General features: G+C 43.3%; 1 protein-coding gene across 9 annotated transcripts in view; it reads right to left on the reverse strand.

Moving 5' to 3' along the window:
- gramd1ba (GRAM domain containing 1Ba) overlaps window positions 1-17,630 on the reverse strand; it is a 561,758-nt gene that overhangs the window by 117,062 nt on the left and 427,066 nt on the right. The gene's annotated exons all lie outside the window — the stretch shown is intronic.

Here is a 17,630-nt window from a genome sequence, read left to right on the forward strand (position 1 = left end):
CGCCCAAAGCACCGCCGAGACATCCGATGGTACTTTGGGTGGAAGTTTCGTTAAAAAGTCCTTGAAAGACCGCCCGGCGGCAAAAAAGGGACTTATGCCGTGAATCTGGGCGGCAGCGGGCGGGAGCTCCCAATCTCAGTGGCAAATGCAATCCTCACCAAAGTGCCACCGAGGATTAAGCCGGGCCCAGGGAGGGGGGACACATAAAAATAAAAATTTACACACAAAAAAAAACCCACTGGAAAACCTTTAAGGGACCCCATTCGCATTAATCACCAAAAAAAAAGTTCTTTTTTGCATACTTACCGATGGGGTTAGACCTGCCTCCACGCAGCGGTCCTTCCCCTGCCGCCACCGACTCCCGCCCGGAGGAATCTGCCAGCTCGGTGGGCGGGAGGACACTTACGCGCCTTGCGCGCTAGTGGCCATCAGCGGGTGGTTCCCAGCGGTCCTCCCCTCCTGCTGGCAGGAGGCCTAGTGGAAACTGGCACCAAGGGGTGGCCGCCGAAAAAACTCGGCGGCAGCGGGCAGTAAGGCCACCAAGTTCGGGCCCATAGAATTTTACAGCCAATTTCCCCTTGCATCTGCATCAACTCTATGAAAGAGCTGTCCCATTTCCTGTCCTTTCTACAAAACCTTTTAAATGTTTTTTTTTCAAATATTTAGCCACATTCGCTTTAAAAGCCTTTCTACAATAAGCAGCATATTGACATTTTAATCAATAGGCAAAACTGTTCGAGGTCATCACTTCAAAGCTAATTTAGCAAATGATATATATGATATATGCAGGGGACTCCCTTGGCCAGAACTCACTGAAATGGGCTATACTTCATACAAAAACAATTACTTGAAGTATAGCGACTTACTGTTTCTTGTAGCTAAAAGTAAATGAATGTTTTAAAAAAGCATAACAAATAGATTGAATCAACCAGTGTACTGTCAGTGCACAATGGAGTATCTGGATCTAAAAACAGAAAATGCTGGATATACTCAGCAGGTCGGGCAGCATTTGTGGAGAGAGAAACAGAGTTACCATTTCAGGTCGATGACCTTTTGTCAGAACCTTTCATCAACCTGAAACGTTAACTTTGTTTCTCTCTCCATAGATGCTGCCTGACCTGCTCATTATTTCCAGCATTTTCTGTTTTTATTTCAGAGTTCCAGCATCCGCAGTATTTTGCTTTTATATTGGAGTTTCTAGACAGGTGTATCTTCTGCACTTTCCAATCTTGTTCCTCCTAAGCTTCAAATATGACATTTTACACCTTCCCCATTCCCCAGTGTGCTGAAATCAAGACTCACGGCTATATCTTATTCTTAAACTCATCCTTAGCCTGGATCTCATAATTGAGGATCATTACACTTCTCTATCTTTTTTCCTAGTTACAATCTTCAGGCATTTAAAATCACAACTTGGCATTGGCTAATCATAACTTCTTTGTTTATTTTGTCCACTCTGCTTCTCTTTTCCGCCTTGGCCCTTCAGCTAGATTTCTCAATTTTAAAAAAGCTCTCAGAACAGCTAAGCATCTCTTAATCCAACCCTCCACCCACCAGCGTGATCATCGGTGAGCTTTTATTAATCGTATCAGACAGTCATGTGAATTCACCTTGATCTCATTGTGTCAGGTTATGAGGACCATGCAATTTTCTTTCAATCTGATAAACCACTTTGTGATGCACTTTGCCAAGAGATCATCTATCCTTGAAAAACAATTGTAACTAAAATAAGCCATAATGTAGACCATACTGTTATTGTATCCATATCAAATAACTTGTACAGCTAAATATGATTAAAGGATGCTGCGTTCATTTGTGATAGAGGGGGAATTCAGTCAGTGAATTTCAATCTTGAAGGGACAGGTTACTGAAGTAATAAGGATGCAAGTTTCTGTGCCTGGATGACAGGTTAAAATGGATGTCAAGTAAGCATTTTAACACTTTCAAATATGGCCTCAAAATAACAAAAACCTTTGCCTCCTTTAATTAATAGAATCTGTATCAGTTTATTTTTTGAAACTATTTAATCACCTAATTAAAAGTATTTTAATGGAAAAGGTACTTTTGGTCTTTCAATTCTAATTTAAATTCTTGGATTGAAGAAATAGTTGCTGTCTGTTGAGGTGCTACTTTCTCATATTTACAAAAGCAACATGTGCATCCATTTTAAAGTACATTTTCCCCTTTATTTGGATTAGAGAATCTACAGGTGCAAAATGACTGAAGTTCTCACGCTCAACAATTTGACATCACGAGGCCATGTACTTCGCCTTCCATAGTCTGTAAATAACTATCCACTAATCTGCTCCCCATCGCCACCACCATTCGAGCAAGGATCGTTAAAGAACAAGCCAGAATTGTGGAATTCCTACTAATTTGAATAATTATAAAGCAGGCATGTTAAATTTGAATGTAAATCCTGAGTGTAATGTAAATAAATTCAAACTCCTACCCAGAATGTAGCTTTATGTGTGGAATATATTCCATTAACATAGTAAGAAGCTAGTCTGTTATGTAATAGAGTGCATTCAATTTAAATATTTTAGTTAATTAGGATAAGCGATCATTCAGAGGGGCACTTTCTTCCAAGACAATTTACCAGATGTAATTTATTTGCTTCATGGGTTCTTTGCTTAAGAATTCAGAGCAACACATTGTTATTAAGAACTAGTTGGTTTATTAACAAAGGTTTCACAATCACACTACACATTACCAGTTCATCCACTAGGCTCACAACTGCATACCTCATCGTGGATGACCTAGACCCAACTGACTGGGGTTTTATTGAGGCTTGTGAACATCACATGACTAGCCAAGCCACTCAATGCAACAACTCTACAAACCTGTGAGCATCCTCACGGATGCATACATTACACCAGATGAGAACTTCCCTTTGAATGATCTCTCAGCTTAAGCAATTTATTCCATTCCTTGGACTAAACAGCCCGATAAGCACCCAGGGCAGATTGCAACACAAAAATAATGCTGTATGTGTATTTTTTTTTAATGAATGTTGTGTTTAGTGAGAGGAAATCTTATTAAGTTGACAACAAACAATTGCTTGGAACATGTTGCAAGGCTATAACACATGCTTGAGGAGCTTAATCATAAATTACAAGGCAGAATCCTGAGTGGTTAACATGATCATCCAATCAACTCCGCCTTTTGCTTCCCATATTGTATCATGGCATTGAACAAGTTCCCAAACTGATTTTCCTTTTTAATGGTACAGCTTTTTGAAGCTTCCTATTGAAACATTACTGCATTTGAGGATGTTTTAATGCTATGTTGTTGTAACATGGTTAGATTATGAATAAAGCAAAGAAATACTGCCCAACTCCTGTCTTACAACACTTCATACTCATCAGTCTAATTCTGTATTTATAGGATTATCATAAAATGAGCAACTACCTTGTGGATTACAATAGATAAACGATCTCAGAATATATATACATTCATTTCGAATATGCACACAGAAACCGAGGTCCCGTCTGCTCTCTCAAATGGACGTAAAAGATCCTATGGGACTATTTCGAAGAGCAGGGGAGTTATCCCCGGTGTCCTGGCCAATATTTATCCCTCAATTAATATCACTAAAACAGGTTATCTGGTCATTATCACATTGTTGTTTGTGGGAGAATGCTGTGCGCAAATTGGCTGTTAGATTACAACAGTGAGTACACTTTTAAAAAAACGTACCTCATTGGCTGTAAAGTGCTTTGGGACATCCGGTGTTCGTAAAAGGTGCTATAGAAATGCAAGTCTCTCTTTTTCTCTTTCGTTTTTCTCGTGGGTAAGTACCGCAACTTCATGCCCTTGTGTTTGAATGCCGAGTCTCTCGGCGAGGTATTGGTGTAGTGAAGCTTGTGGAGGAGCTGGGACAATCGGGCAACAACTTGTGGATTTCCACGTTTAACTGCGCATGTGCGGATGCCAGAAGTTGCTATCCGAATACTCCTTACTGATAGGCTCACCGTTTTTCCTACATCAAAATCTGAGCCAGTATATTATAAGTCCAGCATAATAGATGTGCTTCTTACTTCTGGTAACACATTCCCCACCACTCTTTCAACTCATTCTGAACATATTCTACAATGTTAGACTAAAGTACACATAAAGGGCCCAAGTTTCGAGCCGCGCCTAGAACGGCGCAGTCCCGAACTGGACGCCCGTTTTTCGCGCCACAAAGTGCGCCTAAAAAAACCCTCCAGATTCTCCACCTCCCTGCAGGTCATCTGGCCCTCGGCGCAGCGCAGCAGGAGCTGTAGGGGGCGGAGCCAGGTCCCTGTGCTAAAAACAGTGCCGGGACCTCTGCACATGCGCGCTACAGTGGGTGCGCAAGTGCAGTAGCTCCCGAAACAGTGTGAGAGGGGCCCGAAGCACACAGCCCCTAGCCCTGGCCGAATGGCCTCACTGGGGCTGCATGAATAAGGATCCCCCCACGGCCAGCTCCTGCTTCCTCCCGACCCGACTCGCGCTTCCCGCCCCCCCCGGACCGGACCCGACACCCGCTCTCCCCCGCCCCGCCCCCCCCCCCCCCCCGGACCCGACACCCGCTCCCCCCCCCCGGGACCGGACCCAGCCCGACACCCGCTTCCCCCCCCCCCCACCCGGACCCGACCTGACCTCCCTCCCCCCGACCTGACCTCCCTCTCCCTCCCTCCCCCCGACCCGAACCGAAACGACCCCCCTCCCACCACCCCCCCGACCCGACCCAATGCCACCTACCTGTAAATCTGGTGCTGGGGACGGGCCCTGCCCGAAGTCTCGGGCCCGGCCCGTTCAGCCTCCCTCCCCCTTCTCCCCCCCACCCCCCCAATCTCCTTTCCCCCCCCCCACCCCCCACCCCCCCCAATCTCCTTCCCCCCCCATCCCCCCCAATCTCCTTCCCCCCCCCAATCTCCTTTCCCCCCCCTTCTCCCCTTCTCCCCCATCCCTCCGAAAGGGAGCAAGGGGATCTATTAACAATATTTGAAAAAAAATGGGGGGGGCCATAAAAAGTAATCGGACAGTTGGAAGTTGGTGCAAAGAGATCGAGGGATCAGGAGGTGGATTCTCTTAGAAGAGATGAGCTTGTGGGAAGTTGAGGAGGTTGATCAAGAGCAGGGAGGGAAAAGAGACGTGGGAAGGTGTGGGCAAAAGCAGTTTGAGCAGACAGCTCGCCATGAAGTAGTCCTTGCTTTCTAAGACAATCTTGGAGTAAGGGGAGGATTTGGCTGAGGAGAGCAATGCACGCATGGTACAGAATCTCACTGTTGAGATATGGGGGCTGACAAGTGTGGGAGATAGGTGAGTAATTTGATGTGAATAAGAGTGATGAAAGCAGTGGCATGGGATTCAATGAACAGAGATACAAGGGCTGAATTTGCAGCCCCTACTGATGCGCGTGTGAGGTGCGCACGCACTCGTAACGGCCGCACAAATTCCGGGTTTAGGCATGCACTGTGCATGCGCTAAAACACGGAACTTGTAATCTGTCAAGAATGCTGTAATGGCAGCGGAAGGCATATTATGCGGGTGGCCAGCTACCAGCGCCTCGCTGGGACATTCGGTACTGGGTTTGCGGGGGCGTGGAGCAGACTGCCCGGGAGAGTTGAGCCAGTGTGCAACGTCCCTGGTTGAGACAGCGGCTCGAAGTCTGAAACTTGCCCGATCCATAGCACCCCATAACGCGCCCTAGTGGGACTGCCTGTGAAAGCTGGCGGTCCGAGCTGTAGCGGCCGCAGTGAGGGAAGGAATATTTACCTGAGGCAAGTGTGATTGGGCTAGAATTTTCCCTAGGATTGCCCATTTAATGCCCAGTTACCGCCCGTTTTGGACAAAAATGTAAATTACCGCCCTGGACCGCCCGTTTCATCTCTCGATTATCGCCGTCGGCAATTTCGGCCTATGATTATCGCCGGCGCTGCTGCAAATCATCCATCCACATTTGCCACCCAGAAATCGTGCAAAATCACCCCCCCCCCCCCAAGCGCTAATTTGCATTAAAAAGTATTTTTTAATGCCCGCTACCACCCGTTATTGCTCTGATCAATTTTTTAATGTACTTACCTGACTTGGGCCCAGCGTTATGCCTCCCTCCATTTTATTTTAGCATTGAAGGTATTTACAGTGGCCCGGAAGACCATTCATAATCAACAAAGCCTCAATATCTATTAGAAATCAGTAAAAGTAGAAGCTAACTGCCGATCAGTAGGCAGTAATGCCATATTTACTTGTTGGTGATAAAATAAAATAAAAAATGAATTAAAATTTTACAATATATCGACCCAAACATGGCAGAACTCAAGCCACAATGTGACAAGTGTCTGTGAAAAATTTGGAAATTTTCCCCCAAAATATACAAACTGTCGGGACAGGCGCAAAGCTGAAGCATGTTGTAATCTCATACGCCTGCCCTTCAAATCCCTCGGGACCTTTACTTTGCTCTGCACCCTCTTCCCTCATTCCCTTAGCTTTGGGCTTCGTTTTTTTATTATAAAACAGTCCGGCTCCAAAGCAGACCCACCCCAACGTCCTCCCCAACATCCCCTCCCCTCCCTCGTCCCTGCCTCCAATCCTCTCGTACACATGCAAACCATTACCGGCTCCTTTAAACCATAACATTGCATACCAACGTTCCGTGAAGTCTTTACTCGCACTCACCTGCTGGAGCCACCTCTTGCTTCTGAGCTGCGCTGGCTCATTTCACATAGAACTCAAATTCAAATATTCTCCAGATAATTCATGGAAAAAGAACGGGAGCCAATATTGGAAGTGTCCATGAAATGCTTAGAGGACTGTCTCAATCTGGCTGGCCAAAGAAACAGCCTCCAAAACAGCCAAATAAAGCTGATAAGTTGATAATCCCACAGGAGTCCCACAGTTTCCAAGCTATTATTCGGAGTCCGCGCATGCGCAAGAAGCCAAACCGCCCGTTTTTGCAATGGTTCTTTGCTTGCCGCAGATCGCCGAGCTTTAGGCCTCGCCGCCACCCGCTCCCGCCCACTATCGCAACGCTTCGCCACCACCGAAAACCGTGGGAGTGCGCACCAGCGGTATTCCGGCAGTTCAAAAGACACAACCGCCGGAATACTGAGGATCCGACGCCAGGGATCTCAGGTGAATTTCTGGCCCATTGTTTTTTATTTTTCTATTTTTGCGATTTATGTTGATGTGGCATGAGTAAAGTATTAGGAATGTTTTTGGTGGTTTTTTTCAGATTTATTTGTTTCACTGAAGCCTCTCTTAGGACGCTCCGAAGCTGGCTGCTTACGTCGGGATTTTCATTTGCTCAGCCTCCCTTAGTGCTCCGCTCCAAACTCAGGACCCAGCTGGTGAATTTTGCGGCTGAAGACGCAAACCATTTCCGCAAAATTTACCGCTTTGTCTGGATTAACGTGCAACAGAGGAGTGACTGAATTTCCACCCCTATATCTTCACACATATGAATAGTCAGTTCTGTATCGGGGAAATAATACACTTATATTAAAGTGAATATTAAAAGTCTGTTCCCTGACTTCTCTACTTAATAAAGGGCACAAGATAAGCTTCTTTTTAAAATAGATTAAGAATCCAACGCATGCTGGTTATGTGGTCCCAGCTCACACCCTTGCAGGCTTCTTTGCTGTCTGATTGACCTAGTTGTCGACAAGGTCACAAAATATGGAATAGAATCAGAACATTACATGGAATGGGACACATCTATCGACACAGTTTCTTATACGATGAGTTTCCCATCTCACTTAATCCGCTTAGAGAACACAAAATTGATTCTCTTGCAGCAGGAAGAGGGCGAGGCCAACTTGCATGGACATCTGGCACCCAGCCCAGCTGCAGTATTTTACTTGGCCTCTTTCCTGATTAGGGAAACAGCATGCATCATAAATGGACCCGATATGATAGATGGCAATTATATAATGGAGGCAGCGATCCATTGCAAGAAGTACAGAAATAATAATATGCAGGAAAAATCTTGACACTTTATTTACAGCCTGCAAGTGTATTTTGCTTTATTTACAGTCTACAAACCCTTTGAGGATTAAAAACCTTAAGTCACATGAAAGGGCAACCCATACCATATAGAACAGCTTTATTTAAAGTATATTGCAAAGAAAATGAGAAAAACGTGGTTTATAATTATAGACTGGATGTTGAAAAATGGTGCTGGTTCAGAAAGGAAAATGATGTATTAACACTGAACCAATTTATTCTATAACTGGACTTTAAAGACTGTGAAACAACTTGGGCCATTGTTAAGTTTAATTTGATTTCACTTTGGTTTCGACAGAGAAATCACTGCGAGGGTAAGTACTGTGGGCACAAACCCCTTCCTCACACTGAAGTGCCCTTTTTAGATGTTCCCTCTATTTTTTAATGAATCTGCAGTTGAAGGGCTCTCTGTAGAGCCCAGAACTCAGTCACGTAATTCATAGAGATGACGGGCAGTAAGGATTGATATTGATCAGCCTAGAGGCAACTTTGTGATGCATGTCTAGTAGCAGTCATTGGTCAGTTACGTCACTTTACATTAAATAAATCTATTTAAAAAAAATGTTTTTTTTTTATAAATTTATCCTTAGAACTTTTTACTTAATTGACATTTGCAAATATTGAAATGTCACCAACATAGATGTGAAAGTATAGCATTGTAAATCCAAATTAAAGGTTTAGTACTATATATGAAGCAATTTACTTAAACCCAAGTATTCCATGAGGAAAGAAAATGTGGTTTTTAATACTTCACAGTAACCTGTAGAGGGCTCTCCTTCCTTGGTTTCTTAAAATTACTAAACTAGAAACTGCATTCTGGCCCTAATCCCTCTCTGATGGAACATGTTATCTTTCTGTTCAAGTCAGAGCAGGCTCCCAGGTTGCTATTATCAAGGGAAAAGGTTCAACTCTGCAGTGAAAAGATTCAGATAGAATGATACTCCTCTAGCTTAGATTCTATATCTACCGACCTACAGTTGACTTTGTCGGTGCAAAGGAGGGCTACATTTCATGATCTGCCTCGTAGTGCCTTGTAAAAACAGCGCAAGGATTTGTAAACAAAATGAGTGCTTCTGATCCTCTTATTCAAGGTTCATAATTCAGAGCTCGGTTTCCCTGAGGGAGATTAAGAAAGACTTGCATTTCTGTAGCGCCTTTCACAACCACCGGACATCTCAAAGCACTTTACAGCCAATGAAGCACTTTTGGAGTATAATCACTGTTGAAATGTGGGGAAAGTGGCAGCCAATTTGCATGTAGCAAGCTCCCATAAACAGCAATGTGATAATGACCAGGTAATATGTTTTTCTGTTATGTTGATTGAGGGATTAATATTGGGCATGACACCGGGGATAACTCTTCTGCTCTTCTTCAAAATAGTGCCATAGTATCTTTTATGTCCACACGAGGTGGCAGACAGGGCCTCGGTTTAACGTCACATCTGAAAGACAGCACCTCCAACAGTGCAGCGCTCCCTCAGCACTGCAATGGAGTGTCAGACTAGATTTTTGTGCTCAAGTTCCTTCTGACTCAGAGGCAAGGGTGCTGTCCACTGAGCCGCAACGAGAATACATTAGTATTCTCCAATATACAATTCATACCTGGAATTTTGTATCCTCGCTCTAAAAGATGCAGTGCTTCCTACAAACATGATGTGTAATTGATTATTGGATTTCAACTAATTCCAGCGCAGAAATTGCAACGAGTTGAAATTCTTGTGATAATTAAGTGTCTTGATATTTTTGCTACATCTCCGCTGATATTCATTCATAATTCTGCCACAGTTAAATTCCTCTGGTAGCAAATCACAGAAGTGACAAATGGGTTAAGAATGTCTGAACATTTTCTACCATCACAAGTCACAAGTTTTAAGTGGGAGTTGGCCATAGAGAGAACTGGCTTAACAATGTATTTTACAAGAGTAGCACTCTTTAAAAAAAAAAATAATAAATAAACTTGGGACAGATTCTTGGGACAAAGAAACTTGGTGCCTTATCATACTGAGTAGCTCACATGATTTGGAGCTATAGAATCTATAATCACAAATCATTTAATGAATGTACTCAGGGTAATAAGATGCCCATAATCACATTCTGAAAGGTGTACATTAAGTGAACTAGTTATAGGCTCTGCACAAGTTTGCCACATGACAAGCAGAGTTAATGAGGCCTAACTTCATTAGGCCAAACTAGCAACGGGTAAGTAATCGTGTCGTATGAAAGTAACCTCTTGTACACAATGGTGATCAGAGGCGCGTGATGAATTTGGGATATCTGCTACACTTCCGACCAAGTTTTGGTAGTGGAGCAGAAGCAACAAGAAATTTCCCGGCCCAAATTGCTTACTTTGGTTTCCATGGAAACACAAATAGATTCCCACACAAATGATTGGTATTTTACTGAATTACTCTCTACAGGAAAGCAACCTCAATTTAAAACACAATTTCGGAATGGAAAGGGGTTGAAATACTTTCTTTTACATGCCGTGCTGACTTCTACTTCTCCTCAGATGATCAAAATCTTGAATAACTGGGAAAATGTCCACAAGGGCGGACCAGCCAATCAGTGTAATACGTATCAAATCCTGCCCCTGTTCACTGGGGTGCAACACTGCCTGGTCAAAGAGGTTTTGAGGAGCGACTTAAAGGAGGAGTGAGAGGTAGAGAGGCGGAGAGGTTTAGGGAGAGAATTCCAGACCTTGGGGCAATTGAAGGCACAGCTTCCAATGGTGGAGCGATTAAAATCAGGGATGAACAAGAGGCCAGAATAGGAGAGTAGAGGGCTCTGAGGGTTGTGGGGCTGCAGGAAATTACAGAGATAGGGAGGGGCGAGTCCTTGGAGGGATTTGAAAACAAAATCGAGGCATTGCCAGATCGGGAGCCAATGTAGGTCAGCGAGCACAAAAGGTGACAGGTGAACGGAACTTGGGATATAGGCAGCAGAACTAGGAACTGTGGATATGCATCAGCGCAGTTACATTTTTTCATTCCTGCCTTTGTTCTATTTTTATTTAATATACAGTCTCATGATGTTTGGATTATTTCCACAAGCTTAAACATCACCAGAACCTCAATTCATAACTCTTATTTGTTGAACAAAAGAAACAGCTAACTACTCAACCAAGTGAAAACTTCCATCAAATTCAATACCGTTAGTTATGTCACCTCTGTGTAGACTTAAAGGTCTAGTGTGTATGTGTACTCCCTCCAAGGAGAGAGCTGGCAGATCTGAGAAATGGAACATGCTCACTTTGCATCATTGATGATGTCATGTACTCCCAGGAGAGGTGGGGCTTTGCTCAGGTGCAATGCAGTGCTCTATTTTAAATAATGCTTCCTAATGGCACCATTAGGGGAGACTGGGTTGGGGTTATTACCGAGTCTGGCAGAGTGAGGAGGCTAAAGTATAATAAGCAAAGGAAATGGCAAAATCAAATCAGCTCCTCCGATCAATGATCCTTTCTTTTGATGACAGTAACTCATCTCCCATGGGGCACAGGCTCAGGAAGTTCCTTTTAGCCAATTTCCCCGAGGAGAAAATCAACACTCACTGTTTTAACAACATCCTGAAAAACAAACTGACTGAAACAAACAAAAGAATGTCAAAATTAATTATAAATTTTTGACGACAGATTTTCTTGAATAGGGGATTCTGATTGCGAGTCCTGCCATCACCACTTTCTCAAAATGGTTGCAGGACAGTATTTCATGGAGTTATTGAATGCCAAAAATGGAAAAGGGTCCAATTCCCCAACACTGACATCCCTCACTTTGGTGAGTGCAAGAAACAGTGGGCTTCTGACTTGGATAGGATACTGAGCCTGATTATTTGAAGGAGCGCAATTATCAGAGTAATTAGCAATGAAGTCAATTGAATGGTATATGAAAGTTTAGATCTTACACACAATTGGGATCAGTAACTCCCTTCCTACAAATTCACCTGATGATATTGTGTCACTGTTTAAAAACCAAATTGACGGAGAGAAAAGGATATTAACTTTAATCATAATTCATTGTTGGAATGTTGGTGGGGAACGTCCATGTAAAAAATGGAGGTTTCATGATGAAAAATTAATAAATGCATAAATACTGCAATTCTGGTTCTGTACATTAACAGTTGGGATGGAATGCAGATATTAGCAGGAAAAAATTAAAATACCCAAAATAGAAAACATTTCCTTTAAAAGTGAAACATGATTGTGTGTTGTAAACTGATTTGGTTGATGATCCTCCTCTGTTCAAACCTGATCCGCACTCGGTGAAAGGTTGTTCAGTTATATTTTAGACAATGAAAGGATATCAGTGACATTAATGTAGTTTCAAGTCAACAAAAAAGATTAGCCAGATATTGATTTCAAGTGGCGCCATTCTGCCATCTACATTCAGTCAAAATGTTGTAAAGAAGATTGATCTGCTTTAGTCTGGTTTTTGAAAAGTATTTTTTTGCTGTATTCAGTTTTTATTATATATTGTTATCAAAACTCTGAGTTAAAGTTCCTCCTAATTCTGAGAACACATTCAACCACTTCTCCAAATTATGATTTCATTTGTTGTAACATGCTGAAAGATTTGGTTTGATCAGAGTTCAATTAAACTCATTTATATCCGTGTTTATCATCTCATCGGCATAAAAATTGCAGTATTCTGCTTCTCTGGTGCTCACTTTCCATTCCATTGTACTTCCCACCTCCCCTTACTGTATCACTGGATAGAAGCTGGAGGAAGTGGGGATGGGCAAATTATACTTTTAAGGCAAGCTATTTCTGCTAGAATCACCACATCTCTCAATTCTTTTTTATGATTTTTAAAAAATATTATGAATAAAAATCATAATCACTAATGTATTAATCGTTAATTCTTTGCAATCAAGAGATAATTAGTGGTGGTTAATACCTAAAGCCATGCCTAATGATTGACAGCTTGAAAGGTAAGCAAATACAACCAAATTTGATCCTACTCAATACTAGAGGTCAAATATTAAGAGTTATTAAATAGCTCAACATCTAAGCACATTAGTAAATGTTGCATTCCTATAACTCCACACTGGGAATTCTTGATCTGGGACATGGCATCAGGTGCCTTAATGCAGAGGCAGGGAACTTCCCTGCAGAAAGAGGGCAAAATCAGGACTGGTCCTGGCAAACAAACCAAGAATGATAACGTCAGAGTTCAGGCAGCAGGTGAACGAGTTGAAAGTCTATGATCTGTGGTTTGCGCAGCATATCATTCTCTGACGTTCAGAGGGTAATGTTTCTGAGATCACAGGATATGGTTCTGATGTGCTGTATATACACAAAAACCCAAAGTGGCTTCATCTAAAAGAAGTCCAAGTGCTTAAGATGTGCTCTGCCTGAAGCATCAGTACTAACTTTAGACTATCTGTGGCAACATGAGATCGCAATGTGCCCTTTAGATCTGGCATTTACATAGGTACTCCAAGGTAATCAAAGAGCATTGTCCATCCCTTATCTTCCTCAGCCCCGCTAAACTTCTATGGTCTACACACTTTTCAAATGCAACCTTGATGTCGACTAACCATTACAGCTGAGCTCAACCATTCCATAGTAGTTATGGCCAGCCTTTAATTCTCCACCCTTCGTATGATTCAGCCCATCCAAAACTCTGCTGCCCGTATCCAGTCCCCCACCAACTGCCATTCACCCATCACCACTGTCCTCACTGACCTACATTGGCTCCAAGTTCCCTAACGCCTCAAATTTAAAATTCTCATCATCAGGTTTAAACCCCGTCAATGGCCTCCTTCTTTAAGCAGTTCAAATCAGAAACCAAATATGGTTTGCAACCACAAATCTCTTTATTGTGTTTGATCAAGTCTAGACACGCACAATGTCTTTGAGCAGTAGACAAACAGAGAAATAAACAGTATTACCGCCTTTCCCCAGACAGACAGGTAACCTCTGTCGATCCTTTTCGATCCTGACTCTCTGACAACTTAAGATCTTTGCAGGCCATCTCTCATAAACATGGCCACTGCTGATTCATTATGGCATGACACGTGTTCTTGTGAACAAGACCCCCAGAAATAGGATATTTTCTTCAAAACACCAGATGCCAATTTATTTATCATTTAGGATGGAACTAATCATTCTGAGCTCCACTGTTCCACTTCCTATCTCAAGCCTATCTTGTTTCACAAAGTGGCCACAAAAATAAGGCACAAATCACACATCCTTCAATTTCAGCAAAAACTAATCAGCAGCGGCAGCTAAATTGTACTCGGACACATTAAACCCTAAAGTATCCTGGGAATGAACATTTAACCATTTCATTACTTCTAGCTATAGTAAAAATCTGTGAAGCACCTTGAGATGTTGTTTTCTACATTAAAGATGCTATATAAATGCAAATATTTGAATGATATCATCATTTCTCTTGTTCTTTGTTGGTATTTTGTACGATCGGCCTCGACCTTTCCTCAAGTCTTCTCAATTACATTAGAAATAGAAGCAGGAGTAGGCCATACGGCCCCTCGCGTCTGCTCTGCCATTCATGATCATGGCTGATCTGATCTTGGCCTCAACTTTACTTTCCTGCCTGTTCCCCATAACCCTCGACTCCTCTATAGTTCATGAATTTGTTTATCTCAGCCTTGAATATAGCCAATGAATCAGCCTCCACAGCTCTCTGGGGTAGATAATTCCAAGATTCACCACCCTCTCAGAGAAGAAATGCCTCCTATTAAACAAAAAGTCTAATTAAGTAGGTGTGTGAAAAAATACACATCCCACCTCTATCATTCATAAGAAGATATCAGAGATCAAACAATACTCGAGTGCATTCATCATCATAGGCGGTTGCTCAAAACAAGGATGACCTGCTGCCATGCCAAAAAGGGATGAGTTCCCAGGTGTTTCAATGAAGGACCTAATATTCCAGATCCCGAACTACATCTTGAAAGATGCAAGATGCCTGTGCGTGGATTTTTTTTAACGTGTGGTGGCCGTTGCACACCAGCCACCACACAGGCTTGACAGAGCTTGGTCTTGGTCCAGTGGCAAGGATTAACCAAGGCAACTGGAGACCAGCTCTGCTGCATGGACCTAGCGTTCACAGATATCGCAGTGTGGGCTGGCCCATGCTGCCCCTGGGCCCTCGCCACTTCTGGGCCCCGAACTCTCGTCTCTCCTGGGCCCCGATCACATCGCTCCACAATCACTCGCCGCTCCTTCGTCCTGACCTCGCCATTCCTGCTGTACCTGCCCATGCTGCAATCAGCGACCTGGATTTGGGTGACGTCAAATCACCCAAGCGGCCCGGCCCGGAAATCGAGTGCAGTACTACACTATTATCTATCAAAATGTTCAAAAAATTGCATAAAATTGCACGATGGTTTTAAATATTCCAAATCCCAAAACAATTATGGCTCGGTTGTAATATATCTTTGTAGGTGAAAGGTGGAGGAGGTGGTAAAAGGAGTTTACTGATTTGGATTTTACTGGTTCGGTATATGACATAGAAACATAGACATAGAAACAGAGAAACATAGAAAATAGGTGCAGGAGCAGGCCATTCAGCCCTTCTAGCCTGCACCGCCATTCAATGAGTTCATGGCTGAACATGAAACTTCAGTACCCCCTTCCTGCTTTCTCGCCATACCCCTTGATCCCCCGAGTAGTAAGGACTTCATCTACCGTATATACTCGCGTATCATGCGACTTTTGAAGACCTAAATTGTAACCTAAATTTGGGGGGTCGCATGATACGCGAGATACAAAATTTGCGGGTGTGAAGTGCTGGCCAAGATTAGGCTGTTAGGCTGTTAAGCAGACCGTATCCACGCTGAATCTCGGCAGGTATCTCCTGGGCTGGATTGCAGCCTCTATTGTCACTTGTACTGTATCTTTGCTGTGGTCTAGAGATCGCCACCCACAACTCCCTCTGAAGTTTGCTGCATTATTAGAGGCTCCATCTATCTCAGCCCATGCTTCTTTTACCCGCAAACACAGTAGAGGCTGTGGCTGAACGACGCTAGTCAAGCCAGCTGGAATGATTGCTATATCGGTGTTCGATTCGCGAACAGCTTTCACAACAGAATCCACTCGATGTTTCATGATTCGGTTGTTAAGGTCTGTATTCGATTGTTGTTATGTGTTAGGGTACTTGTTACGTGTTGGGTACTTGTTAAACTTGTTTGAAAGCCTAGCCTAGTGGCATCTGGTATCTCAAAAAAGTGACTCGCATGATACATGAGATATATGATAAAATCATGTTTTGGGGACGAAAATTTAGGGGTCGCATGATACGTGAGATCGTAGGATACGCGAGTATATACGGTAACTCCCTTTTGAATATATTTAGTGAATTGGCCTCAACTACTTTCTGTGGTAGAGAATTCCACAGGTTCACCACTCTCTGGGTGAAGAGGTTTCTCCTCATCTCGGTCCTAAATGGCTTACCCCTTATCCTTAGACTGTGACCCCTGGTTCTGGACTTCCCCAACATTGGGAACATTCTTCCTGCATCGAACCTGTCTAAACCCGTCAGAATTTTAAACGTTTCTATGAGGTCCCCTCTCATTCTTCTGAACTCCAGTGAATACAAAGCCCAGTTGATCCAGTCTTTCTTGATAGGTCAGTCCCACCATCCCGGGAATCAGTCTGGTGAATCTTCGCTGCACTCCCTCAATAGCAAGAATGTCCTTCCTCAAGTTAGGAGATCAAAACTGTACACAATACTCCAGGTGTGGCCTCACCAAGGCCCTGTACAACTGTAGCAACACCTCCCTGCCCCTGTACTCAAATCCCCTCGCTATGAAGGCCAACATGCCATTTGCTTTCTTACCCGCCTGCTGTACCTGCATGCCAACCTTCAATGACTGATGTACCATGACACCCAGGTCTCGTTGCACCTTTCCTTTTCCTAATCTGTCACCATTCAGATAATAGTCTGTCTCTCTGTTTTTACCACCAAAGTGGATAACCTCACATTTATCCACAGTATACTTCATCTGCCATGCATTTGCCCACTCACCTAATCTATCCAAGTCACTCTGCAGCCTCATAGCAACCTCCTCGCAGCTCACACTGCCACCCAACTTAGTGTCATCCGCAAATTTGAAGATACTACATTTAATCCCCTCATCTAAATCATTAATGTACAATGTAAACAGCTGGGGCCCCAGCACAGAACCTTGCGGTACCCCACTAGTCACTGCCTGCCATTCTGAAAAGTACCCATTTACTCCTACTCTTTGCTTCCTGTCTGACAACCAGTTCTCAATCCACGTCAGCACACTATCCCCAATCCCATGTGCTTTAACTTTGCACATTAATCTCTTGTGTGGGACCTTGTCGAAAGCCTTCTGAAAGTCCAAATATACCACATCAACTGGTTCTCCTTTGTCCACTTTACTGGAAACATCCTCAAAAAATTCCAGAAGATTTGTCAAGCATGATTTCCCTTTCACAAATCCATGCTGACTTGGACCTATCATGTCACCATTTTCCAAATGCGCTGCTATGACATCCTTAATAATTGATTCCATCATTTTACCCACTACTGAGGTCAGGCTGACCGGTCTATAATTCCCTGTTTTCTCTCCCTCCTTTTTTAAAAAGTGGGGTTACATTGGCTACCCTCCACTCCATAGGAACTGATTCAGAGTCAATGGAATGTTGGAAAATGACTGTCAATGCATCCG

The sequence above is a fragment of the Pristiophorus japonicus genome, chromosome 11 (genome assembly GCF_044704955.1).
Source record: "Pristiophorus japonicus isolate sPriJap1 chromosome 11, sPriJap1.hap1, whole genome shotgun sequence".
NCBI classification, from domain to species: Eukaryota; Metazoa; Chordata; class Chondrichthyes; family Pristiophoridae; genus Pristiophorus; species Pristiophorus japonicus.